This window comes from Schistocerca piceifrons, chromosome 5 (assembly GCF_021461385.2).
Source record: "Schistocerca piceifrons isolate TAMUIC-IGC-003096 chromosome 5, iqSchPice1.1, whole genome shotgun sequence".
NCBI lineage: Eukaryota > Metazoa > Arthropoda > Insecta > Orthoptera > Acrididae > Schistocerca > Schistocerca piceifrons.
Window position 1 is genome coordinate 99,667,347 of NC_060142.1, and position 25,485 is coordinate 99,692,831.

The window sequence follows — 25,485 nt, forward strand, 5'->3', positions numbered from 1 at the left end:
ATCCAACAGTTGTTTCGAAGACGGTTATGCATAGCAATTGAATGAAATTTTTACGATGTGTTCGTAAGTTTCCGATCTTTACAAGCCTTGGCAATTTAATTATTGTCTACTAGTTTTCAAGATACAGAGGTTGAAATTGTACACATAGAATGCATACATGAAGTCCTATGTTAGGTGTAAACGTATTTTATAAAGTAACACAGCACTTAGAAATATGCTATAAAGTGTTCCGATATCTTCAGAAGAGTCCTGGAAGCCGGATTTCGTAGAACGGAAGCACATGTAAAATTTCAGTATACATAAAATCCAGTCTGGGTTGTAGATTTATCAGAGAGTTACTGACCTATAAAGTTCATTTCATAGGAGTGACTGTCCCGCTGTGGCAGGGAACAGAAGGTAACGAGTGGAAAAACACTCCTATCAGAGCACAAAAACGGCGAATGCGTCCCTGTTTAAAAAAAACTCTGATAGAAAAGTGGAGTACCAGCTGTCCCATTGTGCCTCCCTCAGTAACTTTAAAATTTTTCCCAAAAATCTTGTCATCCTAACATATTCGTGCTTTCTTATGCTGAGCGATATGAAGACAGTGGCAATGGGCAAGAAACGGAAAAGTAATATGTACTGTAAGATAGTAGGGAGTAGATGTGCGATGAAGACAATGGCAGAGTGTGACAAAGAGAAGGACACGGTGGCAGTGGAACATAATTGGCAATGAAAGAAAAGTGAAAGGAAAACAGTGAAAGAGACAGTGCCAGTAGGTGGCTGCTGTTGATGGCGAGACGGAGTCTATGATATTGAAAACAAGAAACAGAGAGATGGTGACCATAAGATAAGACAGCAGTAGTTGAAAGGAATGCATGAGATAGTAGCAGTAGGAGAGGGCCGCAGGGGGACACTGACAGAAGAGATGGTAGTGGTAGTACAGAACGAAGGAGACTATGACTGTGAGGCAGGAGACAATGACAGAGAGAGACAAATAGGTAACAACAGTTAGTTGCTTTGAGTAAATGAATGAGAATGAACAAGCGAGAATACATGAGTATGAGCGATTTACAGCGGCGGAGTAGTGTGTGAGAGCGAGTTATATTTAGGGGAGCCTGTGAGCGTGAGAGGCGAGTTTCATGTTAAAATGGGAGCAAATGTGTTCGCATGCCAAGTGTTTTGCGAAAAATTTTAAAGGTGATGAGGGAGGTAGAATGAGGCAGCTGGTACTCCACTTCTCAAGTCACATAAACTTGTCAGTCAGTAGAGCATTTGCCGGAAGAATTCCCAATGGTTACAAGGAAAAGACGTGTCAAAATTACGCCATGTACTAGTGATAATAATGACAACTGAAGCCGCCCGATACATTTGACAAGAACGTAAATACCAACAGAAGAAGTAAAGGTTATACCTAACTGGAGACCTAACATGACTTCACGTGTATAGTAAGACTGAAGAGTGACAGAAGACGAAAACCATATTACATAGAGTGTACACTTTAAAAGTCCGTTTTGTAGTTCTGAGGAGAAGCCGAGATTATATCGAACGACAAATATAGGCCGAAATGTGATTGTTACTTAAGGTGACAGATAAAGATGTGAGAAAGTATCCTCTTTTTGTCAGTTGGTAGAAGAGTGCATCAAAAGACCCCGAGACTGCGTAATCGAGATACTAAACGCCACATCGTAAGGATAAAATAGGTTGAAGATCAAATTCAGTTTGTCGAAGTTAACGTCCAGGGTCTGAAATCTGTTTAGCTAATAGACCCCACTTCACGCATTATATAGGCAGGGTACTGTGCAAGAGTAACATGCAGACATCAAACCAGGTGATTAGAACATGAATTTGCGATAGGCAGGGTACTGTGCAAGAGTTACATGCAGACATCAAACAAGGTGATTTGAACATGAATTTGCGTTCCACAATAAAAGTGATATAAGTGATAGCCTCGCTAAATCTGTGTGCAACACAGTAGTAGAATACTAGAACTTAAATTAATTTTCAGACCTTCATTACCACTTCTGACAGATTATCACTGCGGCACTACGTTTCATTGTAAAAGCACAGGAGCAACATAATCCAATACACACATTTGGCGAGGACCTCCAATAACTGTTTGCACTTCCGTTCCGAAAGTAAACAACACCCACTCGAAAAGTGACATTGGATACAGAATATTTTGCCTAAAGCAGAGGTCCCTGCAAGAGAAACTGTAAACAGAATCAGTAAAATGAAAGAACAACGCAACAAAAAGCATTAACTGTATGATCCAGTGTCACAGTTAAATAAACATGTGATCACTTGCCGCATAAAAAGAAATACTATCAGCGAGTTGTAAGCTACATTACTATACAAAGAATTATGTACAACTGTGGTATACACCACTTCTAACAAACACCGAACAACGCGCTCCTGTACGTGGCCGCCAAATACATCGCTGGCCGCACTGCTCTGGGCGGCCCGCTGCTTCCATCGCTGGCCGTCTTCACACGCACGCTCCCTTACGTGGCGAGAAATACATCCCTGGCCGCACTTCTCCGGGCGGCTCGCGACTACCATCGCTGGCCGCCTTCGCGCGCGCGCGTTTGTCAGCACACAGCAATTGGCTACGCCAGGAAACATTGCGATTGGTTTTCCCTGGAAAACAGCGACCCCAGCCGACGGCTCCATTAACTAGCAAGCCTTATATAAACCCGGCCGCCGCCGCAGACGACGGTTCTCATCGGGAAGTGCAGTACGCCGTGTTCCAGCTGCTTATGGATGACTCGCCGCACCACTCGAGGTTACCTGGCTGCTCGGCGGAAATTCTTGCGACTTCACTTGGAGAGACTGAACTCCACTGGACTTGGAAATAATTACGGGACGTGCACCCCACCATGCACATTCGGACATTGGTATAACCAAACTTTAATTCTGCATTACTTCTGAGTGTGAGCCCGGGTAGACGCTTGGCTAACATAATTGTTAAAAAGTGATTTGTGATTTAATAAACCAGACTGACGAGATTATTGTCTTATTCCTGGTTATAACAACAACCATTACGTATAACGTCACGACTTAGGGTAACATACTGAGCACCCTCTATTAACTTTGTGTTCTGCCTTACGGCAGGTCTTGTCATGGGGAAAGCCCCGGCAGAGAGGTACACCGCATGAGTGTCTAGGGAGGTGATTCCAGTGGTGCGTCCCCGTTGCCTTCCAATGAATGTGATGAAATGATAATGAGGACAACACAACACCCAGTCCCTGAGCGGAGAATATCTCCGACTCAGCCGGGAATCGAACCCGGGCTCCTTGGCGTGACAGACCGCCGCGCTGACTACTCAGCTATCGGGGCGGACACCCTCTATAGATACTGTATATTATTTCAAAGACAGATAACATGCAGTTCGAAACATTTGTACCGACCGGCGTATACTGTATAGCGAGAGGTGATACAATATCTGGTCGACATAGAATCTAAAAGTACTAAGAAAAAGTTCAAAGGGACCAAGAGTCATCTCCTAGAGATAGTCACAAGCCAGTCGATGCAAAATTTCCGAGAAAGAAGTAACTGCGACATTCACCGCTATACCAAGATACTCCTTAAGTTATGGAAAGAGATGAAAATCGGATGCAGCCGATACTGTATGGAAGATGATCAGTGTCAGTGAACCCAAGGCGTCGGTTTGTTGCAGAAGCTTCAGCGCTCGTATTTGGTGTGGCATTGTCATGCTGAAAGAAACAGTGTTCCACGCGCCGATGAACTCCCCGCATTCGATAAGCGATTACATCATACTGTTTCTCGTACAACGACACAGTGAAGTTACACATTGCATCACACTGTTTCAAGTACAACGACATGGTGACGTTACACATTGCCACGTTAAACGCTACAATTCGGAGCCTTTAGTGCACGAGGGTTACAACATTCGTCAGCAAAGTGGAGTATCGACCAAGTAATATTCGTACAGTTCTCATCGGGAAGTGCAGTACGCCGTGTTCCAGCTGCTTGTGGATGACTCGCCGCACCACCTCAGCCGATATTCAGAACACAAAAACAAATTAGATATATAAAATATTCATCATGCCTTCGAATTTGTTTAATGTGTGAAAAACCAGGAAGTGCAAAACACTGGTAGTGCTTTCTATGAAATGGACCATGTGTAGATATTATTTTACTAAACAGCTGACAAATTGTAGGTAGTGATATGGAGCAATCATGACAAGTTGGTACTGTTGCGATGACAATATTGTCGTAGATCGTCAAATTCAAAATTATCACGGGAAAAATTGATTTTATAGAGAAAACAGGTAGTGCATTACTTTTGCGGCTGAGGGCCTCATTTGCATAGCAGTCATCCTCAAGATTCTCCGCTTTGGCCGTGCCTCACCTTGTTGCACGTTTCTGAGATAATGTGACGACGATGAGGTTCTATGATGGTATCTGACGATTCTGCATTGACTGTAATGTTTCCATATCCGTTATACACCTGCTGTAAGTACTGCAGAGACTCCTGTACCGTCGCAGCCCTCGTCGTGAGTTTCATGTCGTTGGACTGCAGTCATAGAGTGCGTACAACCTAAAATAGCGACACTGACTTAATTCCGGAGTATATTCCTCTACATGATGTCCTCCTCCGTAGAACCCGGGAAATAGTTTCAGTTCAGTGAGTGATACGATACGGACGAACTCTTATTCACATCAAACTCGACGAACAGTTCAAATCTGATGTGATGGACATACATTGTTTCACCACTCACTCACTCACTCACTCACATCCATTACATATGCGAAAACTTTCTTAGATCATCCCCGTATAAAAGCAGACCACACTACGCAGATCACTCATTAATAATCACTCTCTTTCTGCAGTTTACACGATTTGATTCAGATATTGATTTAAATAATTTTTCCGTCTCTTTCCGAACGAAATCTTACACCCTAAGCACACCGCTACGTCAACAGTAACTGTTTACCTCGTGACTGCTCTGCATTTAAGTATTCAGTACTGAAGGTCGAAAACAGACTGTCTCATAGAGACTATGGAAAGAAATAAATGAAACATTTATGTTCAGATATATGTAATATGTCAAGGTATTAATATTTACTGGTAATTATGATGAATAAAACAAAATAATAAAGCAAAGAAAACCTGATAGGAAGTGTCTCAGAAGGAATGGTCAATATTCCACGATACGACAGGAAAAAATCAGTCTAGTAGACCTGTGCTCTAAAATGCGTTCAAATATCAATACCTTCAAATATTTACAGGTAATTATGCTGAATAAATGATAATGAAGCCAAAAAAATAACCTGTTACGAGGTGTCTCAGGAGGAATGGTCAATATTCAACGATACGACAGGAGCCATCATTCGGAAAAAATCAGTCTCTTAAAGCTGAGCTCCAAAACGAGTTTCTCAAGAGATATCAGTACTTGTTCGTCGTTGATACTAAGAACCGAACCTGTTTTACTACAACCTCTTTGCTTTCCATATTGTGGAAAGGGAAGGGATATTATCAGCACTTGTTCGCGGGAAGAGATGTGTTTCATGGTAGCGAAGATGAACAAGCGCTTGTAGCTCTTAAGGTATGCACTTTAGAATCCATGTTCACTATACATTTTACTTCGAATGATCGTTCCCGTCATATCAATGAATATCGAGCATTCCTTCTGGGGCAGTCTGTGTACATTCCCTTGACAGACGTAGTGAGATAAACACATAATTAAATGAAGGTAGCGTAGATGTTGTATTAAAACTGATGAACAATAACATTGTGGATCACTGGATATGTGGAAAAGTCAACTGAATAGTGGAAGCAGAAAATAAGGTAAAAATTTGGAGACATTATTTTGTGACACCTAAATGTTATCGATAGGAAACTGTGGCAGTTAAAAGTAGGGTCACAGGGCAAAAAGGTTATACAGGTGCTTCAGTCTTCAAGATTAGATTTGTTGGCCTGAGGTGGCACTGGAGCCAAACCCTCAGAAGCAGTAGGGAGTGTAGCAGCGCTGGGCAGTTTTCAAGACTGGCTGTTTCAGAACAGAAGAAAAGGAAGCAGCGAACGTGGGCGGCTGCATGGACTTGTATATTTTCTTTGCCTCGCCATACGGGATGCGTTTTGTGTTTTTAAGTTCCTGGATCTTCCGTTCCTCAAGGAAAACTCTTCATTCCCTATTCCACACAGGGTGATCCCCAGATCAGTTTACACACTTGGGAGGAGAGGAGCACCCAACTCCTTCATGGGCGGCTTTACCACATTTCCCGTAAGTGGCTTCCCCTCTACAGCCAAGAGTAGTGTGTCCAAAGTGTTGGCATTTAAAACACCGCATGGGGTTGGGGTAATAAGGCCATACACTGAGACGTAGGAGACCTGCCGTCACATGCTCTGGCAATTTGGTGCTTCTAAACGTAAGGATAAATGAGTCACACTTCATGAGAGCACCATCTACTCATTTCATAATGTGTTACACGTCGACAATTCCTTCCCGGGACCATTCAGCCTTAGTTCGTCTTGGGGAATGTCAACGAGATCTCTGAAAGTCACAACACCCTTGCTGTAGTTCAAGGTGTTGTGAAATTCAGTCTCTATCGCAAACTCCCCAAGAAATTGTGCTTTCTGAAGGTTCTGGACTTGCTGGAAGCTAGAGGTTTCCACCAACATGGTTCCATTTCGCAAGCGCTTGACAGACTTTAAGGTGCCAGCAATGCCTTCTAAGCCTTTCTGTATGTAAAATGGTGATACTTTATCGAAACTCCCCTCCTTTCTTTTAATTATGACAAACACACGCTGCGGAGCAGTTTGATTTCTGTTACTAGTAACTGAATCTGGAGGACTGGCTACACGAGCCCTCTTGTTGGATTGGGTGTTAGAACCCACCAGCGGTCCACCATTTCCTCTGAGAGTAGAAAAATAAAAGTTCGAGAGTTCCATCTCGGTCCCACGAGCAGCTATGGAACTAGAAGTCCACCTAGACAGAGCCCCGCGTGCCTAGGTAAGCCTTGTAAAACTGAGGTGCGACAGGTACCCCAGAGGTTGCCTGCTAACGACTGTTCCACCTCAACAGTCATGCATCTCATCAGCGCGCAGCACACCTTGGGATTGAGGGGTTGTTTATAGAGGTTTATTCCATCCTGAGACACACAACATTCCACCGCCGCGCCGCACGGTGGTCGCTGAAGTATGCACAGAGGTTACGGCGCTTACCAGTCCCCAGCCCAGGAACCCCAGGGTCGCCAAGCCCGTACCAAGCAAATGAACGCTGAGCCCCTGGGGGCTTCAGTCTTCAAGTCTGCGGGAAGCATACTGTGATACACGGGGGACGAATGTCGAGGCTTGATCAAATATTGTACAGACTTTAAGTTTCATGACATTCCACAGACAACTGTTACAGAATTATCGTAATATTCGTCTTGTTCCATCGATTTAAAGAGACCATTATTGCACAACGACAGACGTTGTAGCTAGTTGTGGTGTTGCTCAAGATGAGGTGGGGATGAACCTCGGCAAGGCCGGACCTCATCAGCTGCCGAGTGCGCGCTCTGTCGGCATCCCAGCCACGCCGTCCGCGGGAGGCACGCCAGCCAGTAGGTCCGATATGGGGGTGGGCAAGTGGCTTATGCCTTTATTGGAGGCGGCGCGTTGCGGTACGCTCAGCTACCCTCCGCCCTCCCTCTTCGAAGGCAGCGACGTGGGAAACGATGGCGGTTGATATGCCCGAGCTCCTGCATGACAGGACTCAATACGGGCCGTGTGAGAGCTTCGCCTGTAATTAAGTTGCTGTGGTTGGTAGGTAAATTGGAAAGCGTCGGCCAGGCGAAATACAGATGGGACTAATTTGGTCGTTGTGCTGTGATGTGGCGTCATTAGCCCTTCAATGCAACATGAAGCACTGATTGCTGGCGTGTGAGACTTTGCGCTAACTAGATGTCAAAATTTCACTTTTACAGGCAGTGCAGCGATGCTAATATTTAGTAAGGACCAAAGGTCTAACTAGGGCTATCTGTTTCCACGTCTATAGTGTAGAGTGTAAGTGAAATTCACTGTATGTGTGTATGTGTAAGAGCTCCTCCAGGCCTGTGGATCGAAGTGGGCAAAATCTGACACACAAACTCTTTGTCTCAAGAGAACCAAGATATGGTGTCTTGTAAAGCTCTATCTTATACTATGGAGATACAGCCATGTGTACGTTTTTAGCCACTCATGTATAGTCTGCCCTCTATGACAGGTGTGAGGTGTATTGTGTGGAAACAGAGACAAACTGCCTTGTTAATTGCTTTTCACGGCCGCCTCGAGATTGTCGTCAAGACGCTGTTTTCCAGTCCCCCATGTGTAGGCTGCCCAGCACAATAAGCATATTGCGTTGGAGTAGTACTGGAGTAGTACTGGACTTTTAAACACTATAACTCCAATCATTACAAAGAAATCACGACTATTTTTACACCTGCCGAATAAGATTTTCCATAATAAATTAGGACACTCGGAATTAAATTCACTGGGATATGATTCCTGTCTAGGTTTGTGATTTGGGGTTATCATTGGTTGTAAGACAGTTTTTAGCAACACGATTATTATTAAAATCAACCAAATTTCACAAGTATCTGGTCCATTTACAGAGTGCCAAATATCAACAATTTAGTGGAAGGCTGTTGAGGTAATTTGAAGTGGCTGTTAACATGGCGGCATTGCAGTAGTGGCAGCACTATTGGCATCGGCCTGCTATAGATACTCCTGGCGTCGAAATTATATTTCTACAGGGCCAAAAAATTCTGCCATGATAATGGTGTCACCAACTGCAGAATCCGAGGCCCATAAATACTGCTCTTAAGCTCCTCTGGCCTCAAAACTCCAAGAATATGACGGACAATGATCCTCTATTGCTGGCGAGATGTTAACCACAGCACTGCTCGGCCCGAACTCCTTACCCGTCACAACGGACGAGTTGCCACCTGCGAGCCATCAACACCTTTTCCACTCCGCCAGGTACTCCCGTAGATGCAGGGCTTCCCCACATCTTTTACTATGGATTCATTTACAGTACATTGTATAACAATCATACCAGTAGTTATTTAAATCCGCAAGCACGATTTAAACAATATTGTTCAAAAAGTTCACATAGCTGAAATATATAAACATAGTCAAAGAATTACTGTGACAGATACAGCACTCCACATAAGCAACACTACAAATTGGCACAGAAATATCGATACAGATACAAAATAGGTCGAAAATAGTTCTTACAAATTATACTGCGGAAGGTGATATTACGGTCGGGGAGGACATCAAGCATGAAGGGATGCAGATGGTTCGCAGTTATCAGCGTGTCTTTGATTACTGCCACAGGTTCCATGCTAGCGCAGGAGAGTATCTTTCATAGGATAATGCTGCTCACACGAGCTTGCAGCCGTGGCGCCCTGTACGTTTCAAGCCACCGTTTACCCCGATGACGGCGTTTACGGAGACGACTATCGCCCTAGTTTAGCAAAAATGTGATTCACCCAAAGAGCTGACATGCTTGCATTGATCGACGGTCGAATCTCGAAAGTTCCTTGCCCATTGGTTTCGTGCCCACTGCAATCATAAATGACGATGTCGTGCGGTCAACATATGAAGAGACAGTGGTGTTCTGCAGCAGAGTTCCATGTTCAACAATGTACGATTAACGGTGTGCTCCTGAACACGTGTGGGTTCATCAGCATTGCACTCTTTCGGCAGAGATGCCACAGATCGCCATCTATCCTAGTTGACAGAGCGGACAAACCTGCGAACCTCACGTCCAATCATTTAGCGCCTAACAGTAGTTTCACTATCCTTCTACCTCTTTCCGTAGATGCTCACGACATTAGTACTTAACATTGGACCAGCTTCACCGATTTCGAGAAACTCGTTAAAGGGCTCTACGTAATAATGCTCTGGCCTTAGTCAAAGTCGCTTATGTCAATGAATTTCCCCATTGGCAACCCGTGTCCACTAGGGTGATTCCCCGTCCGTGTCTGCTCCGCTTACATACTTTGTTACCGTGTCGCGTGACCGCCACCCCACAAGGCAGCATACAACGACACGGTGGGCAGTGGTCGTAATGTGTCGGCTTATCAGCGTATTCCAATTACCACCCAATACCCCATTCACAAAAATTTTGAATGTAATTCATTGGAAAGAACTCGAAAGAGAAATTGAACGGAATGGACAGTGTCTTGAAAGGAGGATATAAGATGAACATTAACAAAAGCAAAAGACGATAATTGAATGTAGTCGAATTAAGTCGGGTGATGCTGAGGGAATTAGATTAGGATGTGATACAAATTACTAAATCAGTTGTGCTATTTGGGGAGCAAAATAACTGATGATAGTCGAAGTAGAGATGATATAAAATGTAGACTGGCAGTGGCAAGGAAAGCGTTTCTGAGAAATTTGTTAACATCGAGTAAAGATTTCAGTGTCAGGAAGTCGTTTCAAAAAGTATTTGTATGGAGTGTAGCCATGTATGGAGGTGCAACATGGACGATAAATAGTTTGGACAAGAAGAGACTAGAAGCTTTCGAAATGTGGTGCTACAGAAGAATGCTGAAGATTAAATTGGTACATCACATAACTAATGAGGAGGTATTGAATAGAATTGGGGAGAAGAGATATTTGTGGTAGAACTTGACTAGAAGAAGGGATCGGTTGGTAGGACATGTTCTGAGGCATCAAGGGATCACCATTGTAGTATTGGAGGGCAGCGTGGAGGATAAAAATAGTGGAGGGAGACGAAGAGATGAATACAGTAAGCAGATTCAGAAGGATGTAGCTTGCAGTAGGTGCTGGGAGATGTGGTTCAATGGCTCTAAGCACTATGGTACTTAACATCTGAGATCATCAGTCCCCTAGACTTAGAACAACCTAACTAACCTAATCACATCACACACAGCCATGCCCGAGGCAGGATTCGAACCTGCGACAGCCGGCCGGTGTGGCCAAGCGGTTAAAGGCGCTTCAGTCTGGAACCGCGCGACCGCTACGGTCGCAGGTTCGAATCCTGTCTCGGGCATGGATGTGTGTGATGTCCTTAGGTTAGTTAGGTTTAAGTAGTTCTACGTTCTTGGGGACTGATGACCTCAGATGTGAAGTCCCATACTGCTCAGAGCCATTTGAACCATTTTTGAACCTGCAACAGTAGTCGAGGCGCGGTTCTGGACTGAAGCGCCTACAACCGCTTGGCCAAAGCGACCGGCTGATGAAGAAGCTTGCACAGGATAGCGTAGCATGGAGAGCTGAATCAAACCAATCTCTGGACTGAAGACCACTGAAATGGGCTTCCTCGGTTTGTTAATACTACACAAGGGTGCATGACGGAAGGTGTGGACCAAAGGGATTTGAGGCACTTCATTCACTGTTTATTTTTTTACAACACACTTTTTTAATAACATTGATATTACCTTTAAAAGGAAGCAACACAACAGGCCTTGTAAGTCGCCTAACTGCATAATTGAACTACTAAAAATAATCGTTAATATGTTTATGAACACAATAAACTTCAACTTAAAAATAGCATTAGGTTGTTTACTAATTAATTAAATGTCTTTTCAAGGCAATTTCCTCACATATTCAACACAACTTGAAACCAGAATTCCATGCACTTCCTTGCTAATAAATGTTTGTATAAGTTAATGGCCATACATAGTAACCTCTGAACAACAATTCAATTGACTTAGAAAAACACAACCACCTAAACATATTTACAGAATTATGGGAAAGAAATGCATATACACCTTCTGTTTAGCAAATGAACCACTTTCAGCCTGAGCCACCAACAAAATAAGTCGTTCTCATTACCCACATAGAGCCACTCCGAGGTACTGGAAGCAAAACGTAAGTCTTCCACGTGTGCACCAAAGGCACGGTTTCCCAGATTGCAAGCCGTAATAAACCAGTCAACACGCTCCCGCCACCAAGTACAGGAATGCGTCGGGCTAGTAAACAACGCCCGCTATGGTGGGCGGGCGCGACTACGTAACTGCTTGCCACAGTGGGTCAGTTCCTCCCGCAGCCTCTGCGAAGACCGGTGGCGAAATTAATGAAATTAACACCACCTGTGACACAAAGGGCAAGCAACTCACCAACGTAATAAGGACATAAATAATTTGCATTTACAACGTGTCCAAAACATCTGTCTATCCATTACTTCGAGCACCTCAGAGGACACCACTTAACACAGTGAATTCAGAGTCATCTAAACATACCGCGCAATCTGCGCAAAACCACATAAACTTCCTGCATGAGCGCACTACGCTTAAAATAAGAAGTATTAACTTAACACAATATACAATTTCTAAATCTCCGTGTGACTGGCCTGGACTCGTGAAATAGATCTACCAACATACCATCATGGCCAATAAACCGCCTCCGAGGCACAAATTAGATATGTCCTGCAACACACTGATTAAAATATCTAAAACAGTACGGTATATTGATAATTTTTACTTATGGACCGTCTGACAGCAACTCAATAAAACACAATTTTAGTGCCATACGCGTTTCGCCTTTATTTTCTGCAAGGCATCATCAGTGGCCTGGAATATGTATATATGTTAGCTATTTTATTTACATTTTTGTCACTGTGCCTATAGGTTATAAACAGTTCTGGTGGTTGGTATTTCCTATTAAGTACTAATGTTTTGAACTGTACTTACAGGTTGCGTAGACAGTTTCTTACATATTACGCTCCTGTTGCATTTTTGGTGTTGTTCTTCTTTCTATGAACGCCAATTTGCTGTTTTTTCCACATTCCACAGCACTATGCATTGAACGCTTGTTTTAATGCAATGTTTTGGTTTCTGTTGCTGACTGTCAAATGTTTTTGCCAAAGATCGAATATTACTGCCAAACTTATGAGTGTAACTATTGAAGTATCTGTGGTCTGTTCGTGTATGCATTTGTGTGTGCGTTTGTGTATGTGTGTGAGTGTGTGTGTGTGTGTGTGTGTGTGTGTGTGTGTGTGTGTGTGTGTGTGTGTGTGTGAGTGTTTTTTGGTGTGGTATTAATTTTATTTTATTTTATTTATTTATTTATTTTCGTTTTGTCTTGTGTATGTGTGTGTGTGTGTGTGTGTTTGGTGTGATATATATATATTTTTTGTGCTGTGTGTGTGTGTTTGTCTGTACTTTGGTGTTATGTAATTTCTTTTCTTTTGAGGCAGAATATTATCTACAAACTGATGGACTGCCCATGGGATCCCCAATATCAGGAACACTAGCAAACATTTTCATCAGTCACCTTGAAAATCAGATATTTGATAAGATAACCACAAATGAAAGTTTCAAAATCATATATTGGTACAGATACGTGGATGGCATTATTTGTCTGGTAGATGAGCCAAGTGAAAAAAATAGATGAACTCCATTCAGAAATAAACAAAGCTCATCAGAACATAAAATTCACACTTGAAAAAGAAAAAGAAAATCAAACAAATTTTCTTGACATTACAATTAAAGATGAAAATGGAAAACATACATTTAACATCTTTAGAAAACCAACAGCCACGGACACAATAATACATTCCACATCTAACCACCCCCACAGCCAGAAACATGCAGCACTAAGACACATGTTACATAGATTAAACAGAATCCCACTCAGCAAGAGAAACTATGAACAAGAAATGAACACGATCATACAAATAGCTAGGAACAACGGGTATGACACATATGTGGTACACAGGCTCAATCAAAAAATAAAAAACAAACACAACATTTCCACAATACAAAAGAACTCACAAGCTGAAAACTTACAAACACACTCAACAAACACACACAATGACAACACCACACAGAAAAGATCCAGATGGTACACCATGACCTACACACATAAACTAACACACAGAGTTGCAAACATCCTAAAGAGACAGGGCTTCAAAATGGCATATAAGCGTGGGCAAACCCTTCAATTACACCTAAGCCAGCCAGCCACCAAGAGGGACAAATTCCAACAATCAGGAATATATAAACTTGAATGTCAAAGTTGTGTTGCAGTATGCATAGGCATGACATGCAGGAATTTTGAAATAAGATACAAAGAACATATCAGATGTTGGAAGTATGAAACAAACCATTCCACATATGCAGAGCATTTAAAACACTACAGCCATCATCCTACAAACATGGAACAAGAAATGAAAATAATGAGAATAAGCAACCATGACAAACATCTTATAAAAATGCAAGAAAACTTCCACATCCAAAAAGCCAAAACAGAAAACAAACATGTGATAAATGGACAAACACACATCAGCACAGGCTCCCTACTACACTTAATAAAGGAAATGATAATATATATATATATATATAAACACCAAAATAAAGACACACACACACACACAGCACAAAAAATATATATCACACCAAAACACACACACATACACAGGACAAAAAGCAAAATAAATAAAATTAAATTAATACCACACCAAAAAACACTCACACACACACACACACACACACACACACACACACACACACACACACACACACACACACACACACAAACACAAACACAAACACACATATATATATATATAAACGCACACACAAATGCATACACGAACAGACCACAGATACTTCAATAGTTACACTCATAAGTTTGGCAGTAATATTCGATCTTTGGCAAAAACATTTGACAGTCGGCAACAGAAACCAAAACATTGCATTAAAACAAGCGTTCAGTGCATAGTGCTGTGGAATGTGGAAAAAACAGCAAATTGGCGTTCATAGGAAGAAGAACAACACCAAAAATGCAACAGGAGCGTAATATGTAAGAAACTGTCTACGCAACCTGTAAGTACAGTTCAAAACATTACTACTTAATAGGAAATACCAACCACCAGAACTGTTTATAACCTATAGGCACAGTAACAAAACTGTAAATAAAATAGCTAACATACGTACATATTCCAGGCCACTGATGATGCCTTGCAGAAAATAAAGGCGAAACGCGTATGGCACTAAAATAGTGTTTTATTCAGTTGCTGTCAGACGGTCCATAAGTAAAAATTATCAATATACCATAATATTACACGCAACTGAGGAAGACAGGACTACAAAAGCTGAAGATATCTAAAACAGTGTCTGTTACAAGATTAACACTCAATGCCACAGGGAAACATTAATCAGAAACAGACATCGGTTCGTTACAATAAACGCACAAATTACGTGGTTGAAAAACACAACCAAGGTAGTGGCACACAAGAAGGTCTGTAATAGCAAGGCCCTTTATCATTTGCCCATTCAGAGGGGCGTAAAACAATATCACTTGAGCAGAAAAGTATGAATGCATTTGAGCAATTCAATGACAGACAACAACTAAGTTTTTAAATGCAGAACACTAGTCCTCACAAGACAAACGCGGCCTTACGCAATGGTCTCCTAATAGTAAGGTCAAGCGTCCAAAGCACACTGCTCAATAAATACACCACAACGGCAAGCACACTCAGTAATCGCCAGAACGATGGACACTGAGAACAAAAGCTGCTTATGTCCAAACCAACTGTGCTCGCAGTGGCATCACGTGAGTCACAGAGCCACAGAGACGAGAATGTAGTCACTAAAAGCAAACGGTAAATCCATCATAAACAAGGAAGCAGCATGTTCCCGACAGCATCGGCGCCTCTACCCACCAAGTTCGCCGTAAACGCCCAAACACAAACAGGTAACGTGGCAAACTTTCCTCTTGCCACTACACACGGCGTCGGCAGACACGGCTTCACGCTCTGCGCACTACTGCCTATCTCACTGTCTCTGCTCGCCCTTCAGAATCCAACTACTCGACTGTCACAGGAGCCTCGCCGACTTCCCCCACGAGGGGGTGCCACTTCTCTCTTTCCTTCGCGATACAGCGATAGTAATAAACGCGGTACATTCGAAAGATCAGACCCGAGCCGCCGCGGCTCAACCACAACAACAACAACAACAACAGTTCATTGGAAGGCTATCGTCATTTTCATAAAGAGTATCAGCAATTGCTACTCGGAACATTCGAATTTAAAACGGTGAAACAGATTGTAGTGGAGCAGTTTCATGCAGCCGCAACTGCGTTGATCCCACTTTGCGAAGGATTAGCGGAATGTGGCCTGTCTAGACATCTCTGTTAGTCCGTTGCACAAGACGTCGCTCTTTACGCTCTTTGCAAACACTCCTGGTAAATTGTGAAAGCCTCTTCAGTACACTGGTTGCCGTCATAAGTAAACATTTAGTCTCTCATCAAGACTAAAGCATCTTGCCGAGTGAGTTTGCAAATTAATTCCCTGCCCTCGTGGGCCGATAACGCGGTAGCCGTGGTCTGGGCACAATTTAATTACTCTCAGCCCACTCTCCCATCCTCTTAGAGTAGCCTCCGATACATCAGTGAAATCGTGGTTCAAAGAAGAAAGTCTCCGTTCCTAACCACTTAGATTACAAACTATCGGCAAGCCAACTCTGATATGGTATTTCGGCATTTAGCTCGTACACAGTCAACAAAAGAGTAGTGTTATTTATACCTTCCACTCTTTAGATTTGCCTAAGTGTATCATACATCTACCTCTAGCTCTCTGGAAGTATAGCCTCACCTCACAAACGAATTACTAGTGTACCAACAACACAGACTGTTTACTCTATTTCGGATATCGCGAGTTTTTCTAGTTTTAGATTCTTTCCACAAAATAGAAAGAAATGCAGGGGTTGGACAAAAATATGGAAACACTGTCAGAAATGTGTGCTCGAACATAAGGACAGAAAGTAACCAAGACTGCAATTGCACTTCTGTAACTGACCACATATGGCATGTGAACTTCCTCAGTACGTTGCAAGCGTCAGTCGTAATCAGAACAATGTTCTGCGTAGTTATGAGTGCATTATGTCGGAGCCAAGTGAATTGGTATGTGGGAAAACTGTAGGTGATCGCATGGTAGGTCCTTACGTAACGAGGGTAGCCGAAGTGTTTGATGTTACGTCAGGGAGTTAGGAAAATTTATTCCATCTACAGGAAAAGCGGATGAACATCGTCCACTAAGTCACAACGCGGTTGTGTTGAGTAATCATGACAGACGATTGTTGAAGTGGTGACAAAAAACAGGACGACAGCTGCAAAAGTCACTATAGAACCTAATGTCGCAGTCGCAAACTCTGTCAGCACCAAAACAACATGAACGGAGCTCCTTAACCAAAGAAATGCAGTGCGTTACGGGATTCCAAAACCACTCCTCAGTGATACAGTTACCCGTGGTGAGAAAAAGTGCTTGCAAAAGACATAAAACCTGCGCTGTTGTGAAATGGCACTAACGTTTGATCGTATGAGTCCTATTTCACATTGTTTCCAACGTTTGGTCGAGTTCACATGCCAAGAAATAAACATAGCGGAGGTACGGTGATGATTTGGCCAGCCGTATTGTGCTATTCCACTGGTCTCATGGTTCCTCTGTAAGATCGCATTTGATCCGAACGCGGTATTAACGTATTGGAGAGACTCGCCATGATTTAAAACCGTGTTAAAAAACTGCTACGTCAATAAAGAGAGCTTCATCATGGAGACTTCGCTGAGCGAAGCCAAAAAGCCAGTAATGAGAACAACGGGAAACGCATTCAATGACATTAAAAGTAAAATTTTGTCTCGACCTGAATAAAACCACTGAAGATTTTGGTCTTACGTAAAGTCATTCTTTTCTGTCACTCATTGACGATACTGGCACCGAATCTGAAGATGGAAAAAAGTATGCAGTAATGAAACTGCTCTTTCACCGCGGAAGCTCGTAAGACGACTCCTCACTTCAATCATCGTACGAATGTCGAAATGGCAGATAACGAACTAAACAATTGCGGAGTATAAAAGCAACTACAATCGCTTTTTAGTGGAACGGTATCAAGATCAGATGACATATCTGTAAGATTCTAGAAAGCGTATGCGAAATGACACGGTCCGTTCCTCACAGAAATTTATCGTACTGGTACAAAGCGACCGGGAAAAAGCGCAGGTCACATCCGTTTTCAAGAATAGCCGCAGAACAGGAGCAAACAATCATGGGCCAATGTTGTTGGCCTCAATCTCTTGTAAAATTATGAAACATGATTTATGCCCAGTTATGACTCTTTGGAGAACGATTCCTCCTGTAAATATGTACATAGATGCCGCAATCATCCTATGAAACTCGTTCCGCCATTAGATCCAAAGAGTTCAATAAAACGGCTCTCAGATGGATGCTGTGTTCCTTGACTCCAGGGAACGCATTTCACACAGCCCAACTCTGCCGTGTGAAAAGTTACATGCGTACTGTGTATCGGACAAGATTTACGCGTGGATTCAACCTCCAGAAGGTGAAATTACGTAATTACAGTGTATTATTACAACACTACGACTATTCAACACATGACAATCAAATCCTAATTCAAAGAGATTGTATAATGCCGACCCATTAGGTGAGCTATTTGGCAGCTTCTATTAGCACTGAGGGCTGGCAAAGAGTGCTATGCAGCATTCGCATATCCCAGTTTTTTTACTCATATGTTGATGTTGATGTTTCAGATCATACACAACTGTAGCTGTTAAACGGAAACAGCAGTTTACAGCACCAGCTGAAATTTCAAATTGCGACACCACTTTTCTTTGGATAAAGACTTGGCTTATATTATTATTTTGTTTATAACACAAACAAATGGTAATTTCACAAAGCCATAAAGCGTTTTAATCAGCCGGCGGTCATGTTCAGACTGTGAATAGGTATAACGTAGAAAAACAGTCATTGTACAATCTATGAAATCTTTCAGGTAACTCGCTTCACAGATGAACCGTCCGCATTGTACACTTCCACGTAAATTCTCCACACAGAACAGAGTGAAAATATATTACTACGACATCACTGCTTTTCTCATTAGAGCGTCTTGCACAGAAATAGCCCCTTCCTTGAGCTAGTATTGTCTACAGTAGTTTTGAAAACAATATCTCTGCTATCAGTACGTCGTTCAAACAGTTTCCAACACACAGTACTGCTTAACATAGTTTTCTTCAGATGTAAATTTGACTGAAGGGTCTCTTTTGTGTTGGTATGTGTAATGTAAATAGCTTGGCGGGTTTTATGGATCATACAATGATTTTTCTTTCCTTTGTTTATTCATTGGTACTTTCAAGATGACCATTGGACAATCGAAAGCGCCTGCTATATTGTCAGAGGCTCATGTGATAGAGCTGAAAGCAAACGCAATATAAAAAAATACATAAATCTATTAACATAAAGAAGTGTTAGAACTTAAACTGGTGCGGAAATTTTTTTCTATGCGTTAACAACCTGCGTTCACCAATTGCATCGCTATGATTGCTAGAAAGTATGATGATTCGTCGTCCATCTCTAGCCCGCAATTTTTAAAGAGTAGTGAAATGTTCTAATTCGTATTAATATCAACCAGAAAATTTCTCAAGAGCCTTCTCATTGTACTTGAATAATCATATACATGGCGAACATCAATAAAACAAACAAACTGCAGAGACAGAAACTAAGGAAAAATGGTCCTATGAACATGTGTCCGAAAATGCATCTTTGTCACGGTAGGCGGTGCTGACGAATGAAGAGTTCCTCTGACAAGGTGCCGTGTCTGTACCCCATAGATGACGATTCTGCAGACTGATGATGCCAGATGTGGTAAAGGTTACTTCGTCGATAAAGAGGGCTGATGATAGACGTTCCTTGACTGTGTCGGTATGGTGCAAACTGTAGACAAAATCCTTCCCATAGAGGAAAATCCACTGATGATAATCCTTGGACTGGTTATGGTGACTGGGATAGTAGCGGTTGCCATGCAGGACACACATAATTGTACTTTGGCTTACACCATGTTGGCGGACCACTTGCCTGGAGCTTGTAGTAAGGTTTGTCTCAATGTCATGTAGAATCCAGTCCTCAAAATCTGGTGTACGCATGGTCCGCCACATCCCTGCACATTCTGAAACGACCCATGACTACACAAACGCCAAAAAAGGACTAGAAATGTTCTGTGTTGCCGTTGGTGTCTGTGAGGGTACCTGTTCTGGTGCAGCCTTGCTGTCTCTTGACCGTTTCCATCTGCTTGGCCGGACGCAAGCGCCAGCTCGACATATTCCCGACGTGAGTACCGTACCGTTCTGCTACTTACATCACAATGCGTTAAACACACTGCCTGCAGCACACATGGAACATACGGTACGTGGTCAGAGAATGGTGTTATTCGTCAGCGCCATCTAGTGTAGCAATGATGCATTTCGGGACACATTTTCACAGGAGCTATTTTCCTTCCATTTCCAGCCAGGAATCCGCCCCTATAGTTTGTCGGTTTTATTAATGTTCAACTTCTATATGTTTAGCTTTCTTCTAAGACTATTCAATACCTTTCATATATAACATGATTATTTCCCGTCACAGCTGTCTTTCTCTGACGAGCTTTCCTATCGAAAGTATGTGCGTGACGCATTTGTACTATTTTTATGCAAGGAATGCCGCTGTAGTACCTAAAAGCACGAATTCTGGTTACCCCGTATATCTCAGAAATTCCACTATGTTCGTATTTCAAATAAAGTTAAAATATTGCCTGCCAATGTGAAATTTTGACATTATTGTTTAGAATAATGTTTCGTGCTTTACATATCGGCACTCCATGTGAGCCGTGGCGGCTGGTGCTAGGGTGCTCCACTTGTATCGCTGATATCGATATTCGGCTGTCCTGCTATCTTTGACTGCCCCCACAGCGGTTTTCCGGCTGAACATGTGACGAGGGAGTCTCCGGTCGGGCTTCAACGAGCCAACTTGTGGTGAAAATAAGCCCGCGTCCCTAACCGTGGGGCATGGGCCTCGCCGTGCTAGCCGCCCTTGTCTTTCGGCGCGCGCCGGATGTACGGTGCCGATCATTGGACGCATTGTGCAAAATTGTGGTAGGTTCGTCGCATCGTGTGGAACAGCTTCCCACCTGATAATTTGCAAGCTCTAAGTTACTTATGACTTTTATTCTGTATTTAACTAAGAAGACTGTTGAACCTTATTGTGGCATGGGTAGCTGTCGGAGATGGTTCTGAACTTGGTTCCACAGTGGCTGTTTGTAAGGAGACTGATGTTCCACATTCCGTTTCTGTTTATCCGTCGAGTGTGTGTTTTAAGTGGTTTTCATGCAAATTTTAACTAGTTTTAGCGCATATTACCAGAATAGGGCCTGGCTGCGATTGTGTACGTGCCCGGCACGCGTAAAGTTGATGGTTTAATAATTTATCACGGCACAATTAGTGTTTATTTAACATTGAAAGTGCCTTAAGGCAAGTGGAAGTGATCTCTAAAGTTTGCCGCTTATTTACTTGGGGATGGGTAATGTCAGAGTATTGCTCCGCAAGAATTTTGGGGTGTGCTTATTATTTATTCCAGTGTGGCTGTAATTTCACCTTGTTTTCATTGCACTCTATTTTGTGCTGCAGGCCATTTGTTAAGATTGGTTGTTCCCTGGCGTCGGCGAGGTGATGGATTGTCAGGACCGCTCATTGTGGTACCGGTCGGATTATATATAAATACATACCGCCTGCTATATGACCCTGTGTGCAAGCCTTGGGCAGTGAACGCTTGCGTTGTCAACCGGCCATACAGTTATTGCTTCCAAACACTGCTATGGGCCTTAACGCTGTTCTCTAAAGTTAAGTGGGATTTCGGAATCTTTCTGAGTCATTATGTCCGTTAGTTAAGTGAGGCCACCCTGTTATAATATTTGTGTTTCTTTGATATTTTACTGGTTGAGGTATTAGTAGCCATTCGTATTAAACATCTATTTTAATCGTTTCTGTATCTTTATTAAACATGGAACTTGTTATTATTTCTGTGTGCAAGTTTTCGACTGTGATTGGCCTACCTTGTATTTTTAGTATAAGCATGTATCACTGTGGACCTTTAAGTGGACAGTTCAGTTTTATTAAGATTTAAGATCTCTTGTTGTTTATCAAATTGTGGTATTGTGTGGCTGTGTACCTTTGGTTGGAAATGGATAATGTTATTATTCTTTTGACATATGGTTAAACAAGAATGGTTTGTGATTGATTATTCACCGTACCTACTACCAAAAATTTTGGTTACGGAAGCAAAATAATTTGACTGTTACGCGTGTTTATGTAATTAAAGTGTAGATTTGTATATTGCATCAGTAAGAGGGCAAATGTCCGAATTGAAGTTTATAATAAAATTTGTTTTGAGTCAAATTAAAATTGTAGAATGATCACAAGCATGTTCATCACCAGTGATACCGGGCTTCCTATCTCCTTTAACTAATTGTGATGCGATTTTAGTTTTGATTTTCTAAAGAATAGAATAGTACCAGGGTTCACCATGTTTTATTGTGTGGCAGATGACTCCAGACCGAACACAACGACCACCACTGCCCTATCTTCGTTCTTGTCCTAGTTAAATGAGGTAAAATGGAAGTAAGGAAAGTTGGGGTTTAATATCGGATGGACGACGAATTTATTAGAATTGGAGCTGGAACTGAATAAGGGAAGTTGAATCGTATGTGTCCTTATTAGAATGGTCTTACCACAATTATCTACAGCAATGTGGGTAAGCTGCAGAAAACCAGAATATGGCTGGATGGGCAGGAAATAAAACCACTGACTTCTTGAATATGATTCCACAATAACGTTTGAGTTGCTCCACGTATCTCCGTGTTCAGCAATATATAAGTACCCCTAGCGTGTACTAAATGTAACACTAGTCAACATACTGAAACTTTTTTTCTGCATATCGATGGTTTTTCCAAATTTTTTGATGTTGAATTCACAGACAAAATAATTTTTTTCTCTGTCACGTCACATTTCCTAGATACAAAACACAATGAAAAACAGCAGTGGCGAACATTCACAGAATGTACCGGTATTAATCGCTCGATTGTATTATAAGGTCTCGAATCTGGGTCTGCCCCTCCGTCCCCCCCCCCCCCCCCACCCCCCACACTCAAGCAGCTGACCACTTTGCTACGAAGGCGGACCAAATAAATTTTTACCTCAATTATACTTAATTTGTACACACGAACAGTAGGCCGAAATTAATTGACAGTATATTTTCATCTTTAATCTTCTTTGGTTGTTGTTTGCCATTTCATCACAGCATTGTAGCAGAAGTCGTCCATCATCTCAAGATTACAGTGACTTTGAGATCAGTGTTCCGTCGTACAGACATCTTGGTCAAAGCGTTCAGCCTGCTCATCGCTTATGGCTCTCACATTTTCCGGCAAAGTGTCGAGGTGGGAATGTAAAAATTGAATATTAAGCGAGCTCTTGAACTCCATATTCTTGTAGTTATCTAACAGATGATTCGCCTTGGAAACATAGGTGCCACCTCTTCTGTTGCCTAAACATCCCCTCACAATTGCTTTGAAAGAGGACCAAGCAGCTAATTCGATGTCTGTCAGTTTCGTATCGAAGGTCGGATCTTTCATAACTTTTCTTATTTGTCCTCCATAGGAAAATTTCTTTCTAATTCCTGAAAGACCGGCCTCCTTTACCCTTAGTGTCAACAAGGTTCTTCACAAGGCCCAACTTGAGATCAAGAGAGAGACAAATTCGATTTACCAGCCTCACCCAATGGAGTGTTTCTCGCAGTTTCTTTAGTAGTTTCGTCTGATGAGGTGATAGACAATTTCTTGACTGTATAGTAGTTCTTGATGTCATGCTGTCCCAAAGGCAAAAAAAAAAAAAAAAATAACACATTAATCCGTGAACCCATCCTGTAAACTTGTAAGGAGCACAACAAATTTTAAATCTGAGCAAAGTTACCTTTCACGGTCTTGTACACGGTGTGCTCGTGGAAGTCTGAGAAGCTTGTAGGGATGTTGCAGGGTACACTGGGCTGAGAAATGGTTGTTAAGAAAAAAATTCGATACTTTCCGCCGTTACCGAGTTAATTAACAGAGATATTAGTCAATCAAACCGTTACGCGCGTAAATTCAAGCGGACCGCTAGATTAGGTTTCCCGAAATCGAACAAAAGAACAATAGAAAAATCAGACGTGAGACGTTAGTAAAGACTGAACCCTAGCCAAAGGCCTAGCAGTCTCGTGCATTATGATCTGCACTACGAGAGCAACTGGGAGCGTAACGGACTGATTGGGTAACTTCAATGCTAGTCAACCCGGAAACGTCGCAGTGTATCCAGCTGTTTTCTTCACTGTTATTTTATACGACAACCCACCCTACCCACACCCTCAAAAGCTTATGAGGCTATTTCTGACCACAATCTATTTATAGCTCCTAACAGCGAAACCATTCTTTCCCAAGTTTTCTTCATGTCTGCTGTATAAGCCAAAGGTACCGAAGCAGATGTACTCATCATGGAGTTGTACTATTCTAAGCTGTTTTTGTCGAAGTCGATAAGTAGGCGCCACTTCTGTGGGTGATTTTGCAGACCTAACTGCTTCATCTGACCACTGACCTTTCTGCATACACACGCTGAATTCTGCATGCAAAAGCACTGAGCTAAGGTTCAATGGTTCAAATGGCTCTGAGCACTATGGGACTTAACTTCTGAGGTCATCAGTCCCATAGAACTACTTAAACCTAACTAACCTAAGAACATCACACACATCCATGCCCGAGGCAGGATTCGAACCTGCGACCGCAGCGGTCGCACGGTTCCAGACTGTACCGCCTAGAACCGCTCGGCCACTCCGACCGGCACTGAGCTAAGGAAGTACCTCTTGATCAAAAACAGGAAATTACTGTCCGTGGAGCTAGAAGGTTCTGTTTTTACAGTGTCACTCCCAGGACTTCATCTCGCTATTCGGAAAAGTTTAGATAGCCGACCAAATAGTTTGGTTCATTTTGATTCAAGAGCTGAGATGAAGTATCATGAGATAGAGTGCACTACTCTTCTACGTGTTCAGCACCTACTGATTCACGTCGAAGTGGGTGTGATAAGGAGCTTTGCTAGTTACAGACAGCAAAATGCGACCTTTAGTCTCGGAGCACAGCAAAATGCACTGAAGAAACATGGGATACTTTGGTTTTCATCTAGTTTTTAGTGAATGATCCCCACCCTCCAATTTTTGTGAGGCAGAAGTAAGTCTGGAAAATTGGCTTTGGGTTGCCACCACAACAAAGGAACAGCTAAAGGCAGGCACGGTGTCTTCCTTTCACGCATTCGGTTAAAGTCGTGAGGCTATTCACACAATATGAAGTGCGAAATTTTTGTCTTACTCACCAACAGGACAATAAAAATAGAACCGATGTGACTTCTTAAATAAGTGACTGGGTCTCTTTGAGATTTTTGGCTAAATCTCCCACACTCGTAGCGAAAGTTGTCAGGGTGGTGTGGACAACAACGATGTTTGTCAGTTACATTTTTACCGCGTGTAACAAACCGAGGCATAAAAACCTTGCGACACACAGTTATAGGTAACTATTACGATAACTAGACCATGTGTGTTTCCAAATGCACTACAGCATAAAACTCTTCCAAACTATGGGCTATCCTGTCATGGCTACGAAATTTTGTTAATGTAAAAATATGACATGGAAGGAGATGAGCTTTTA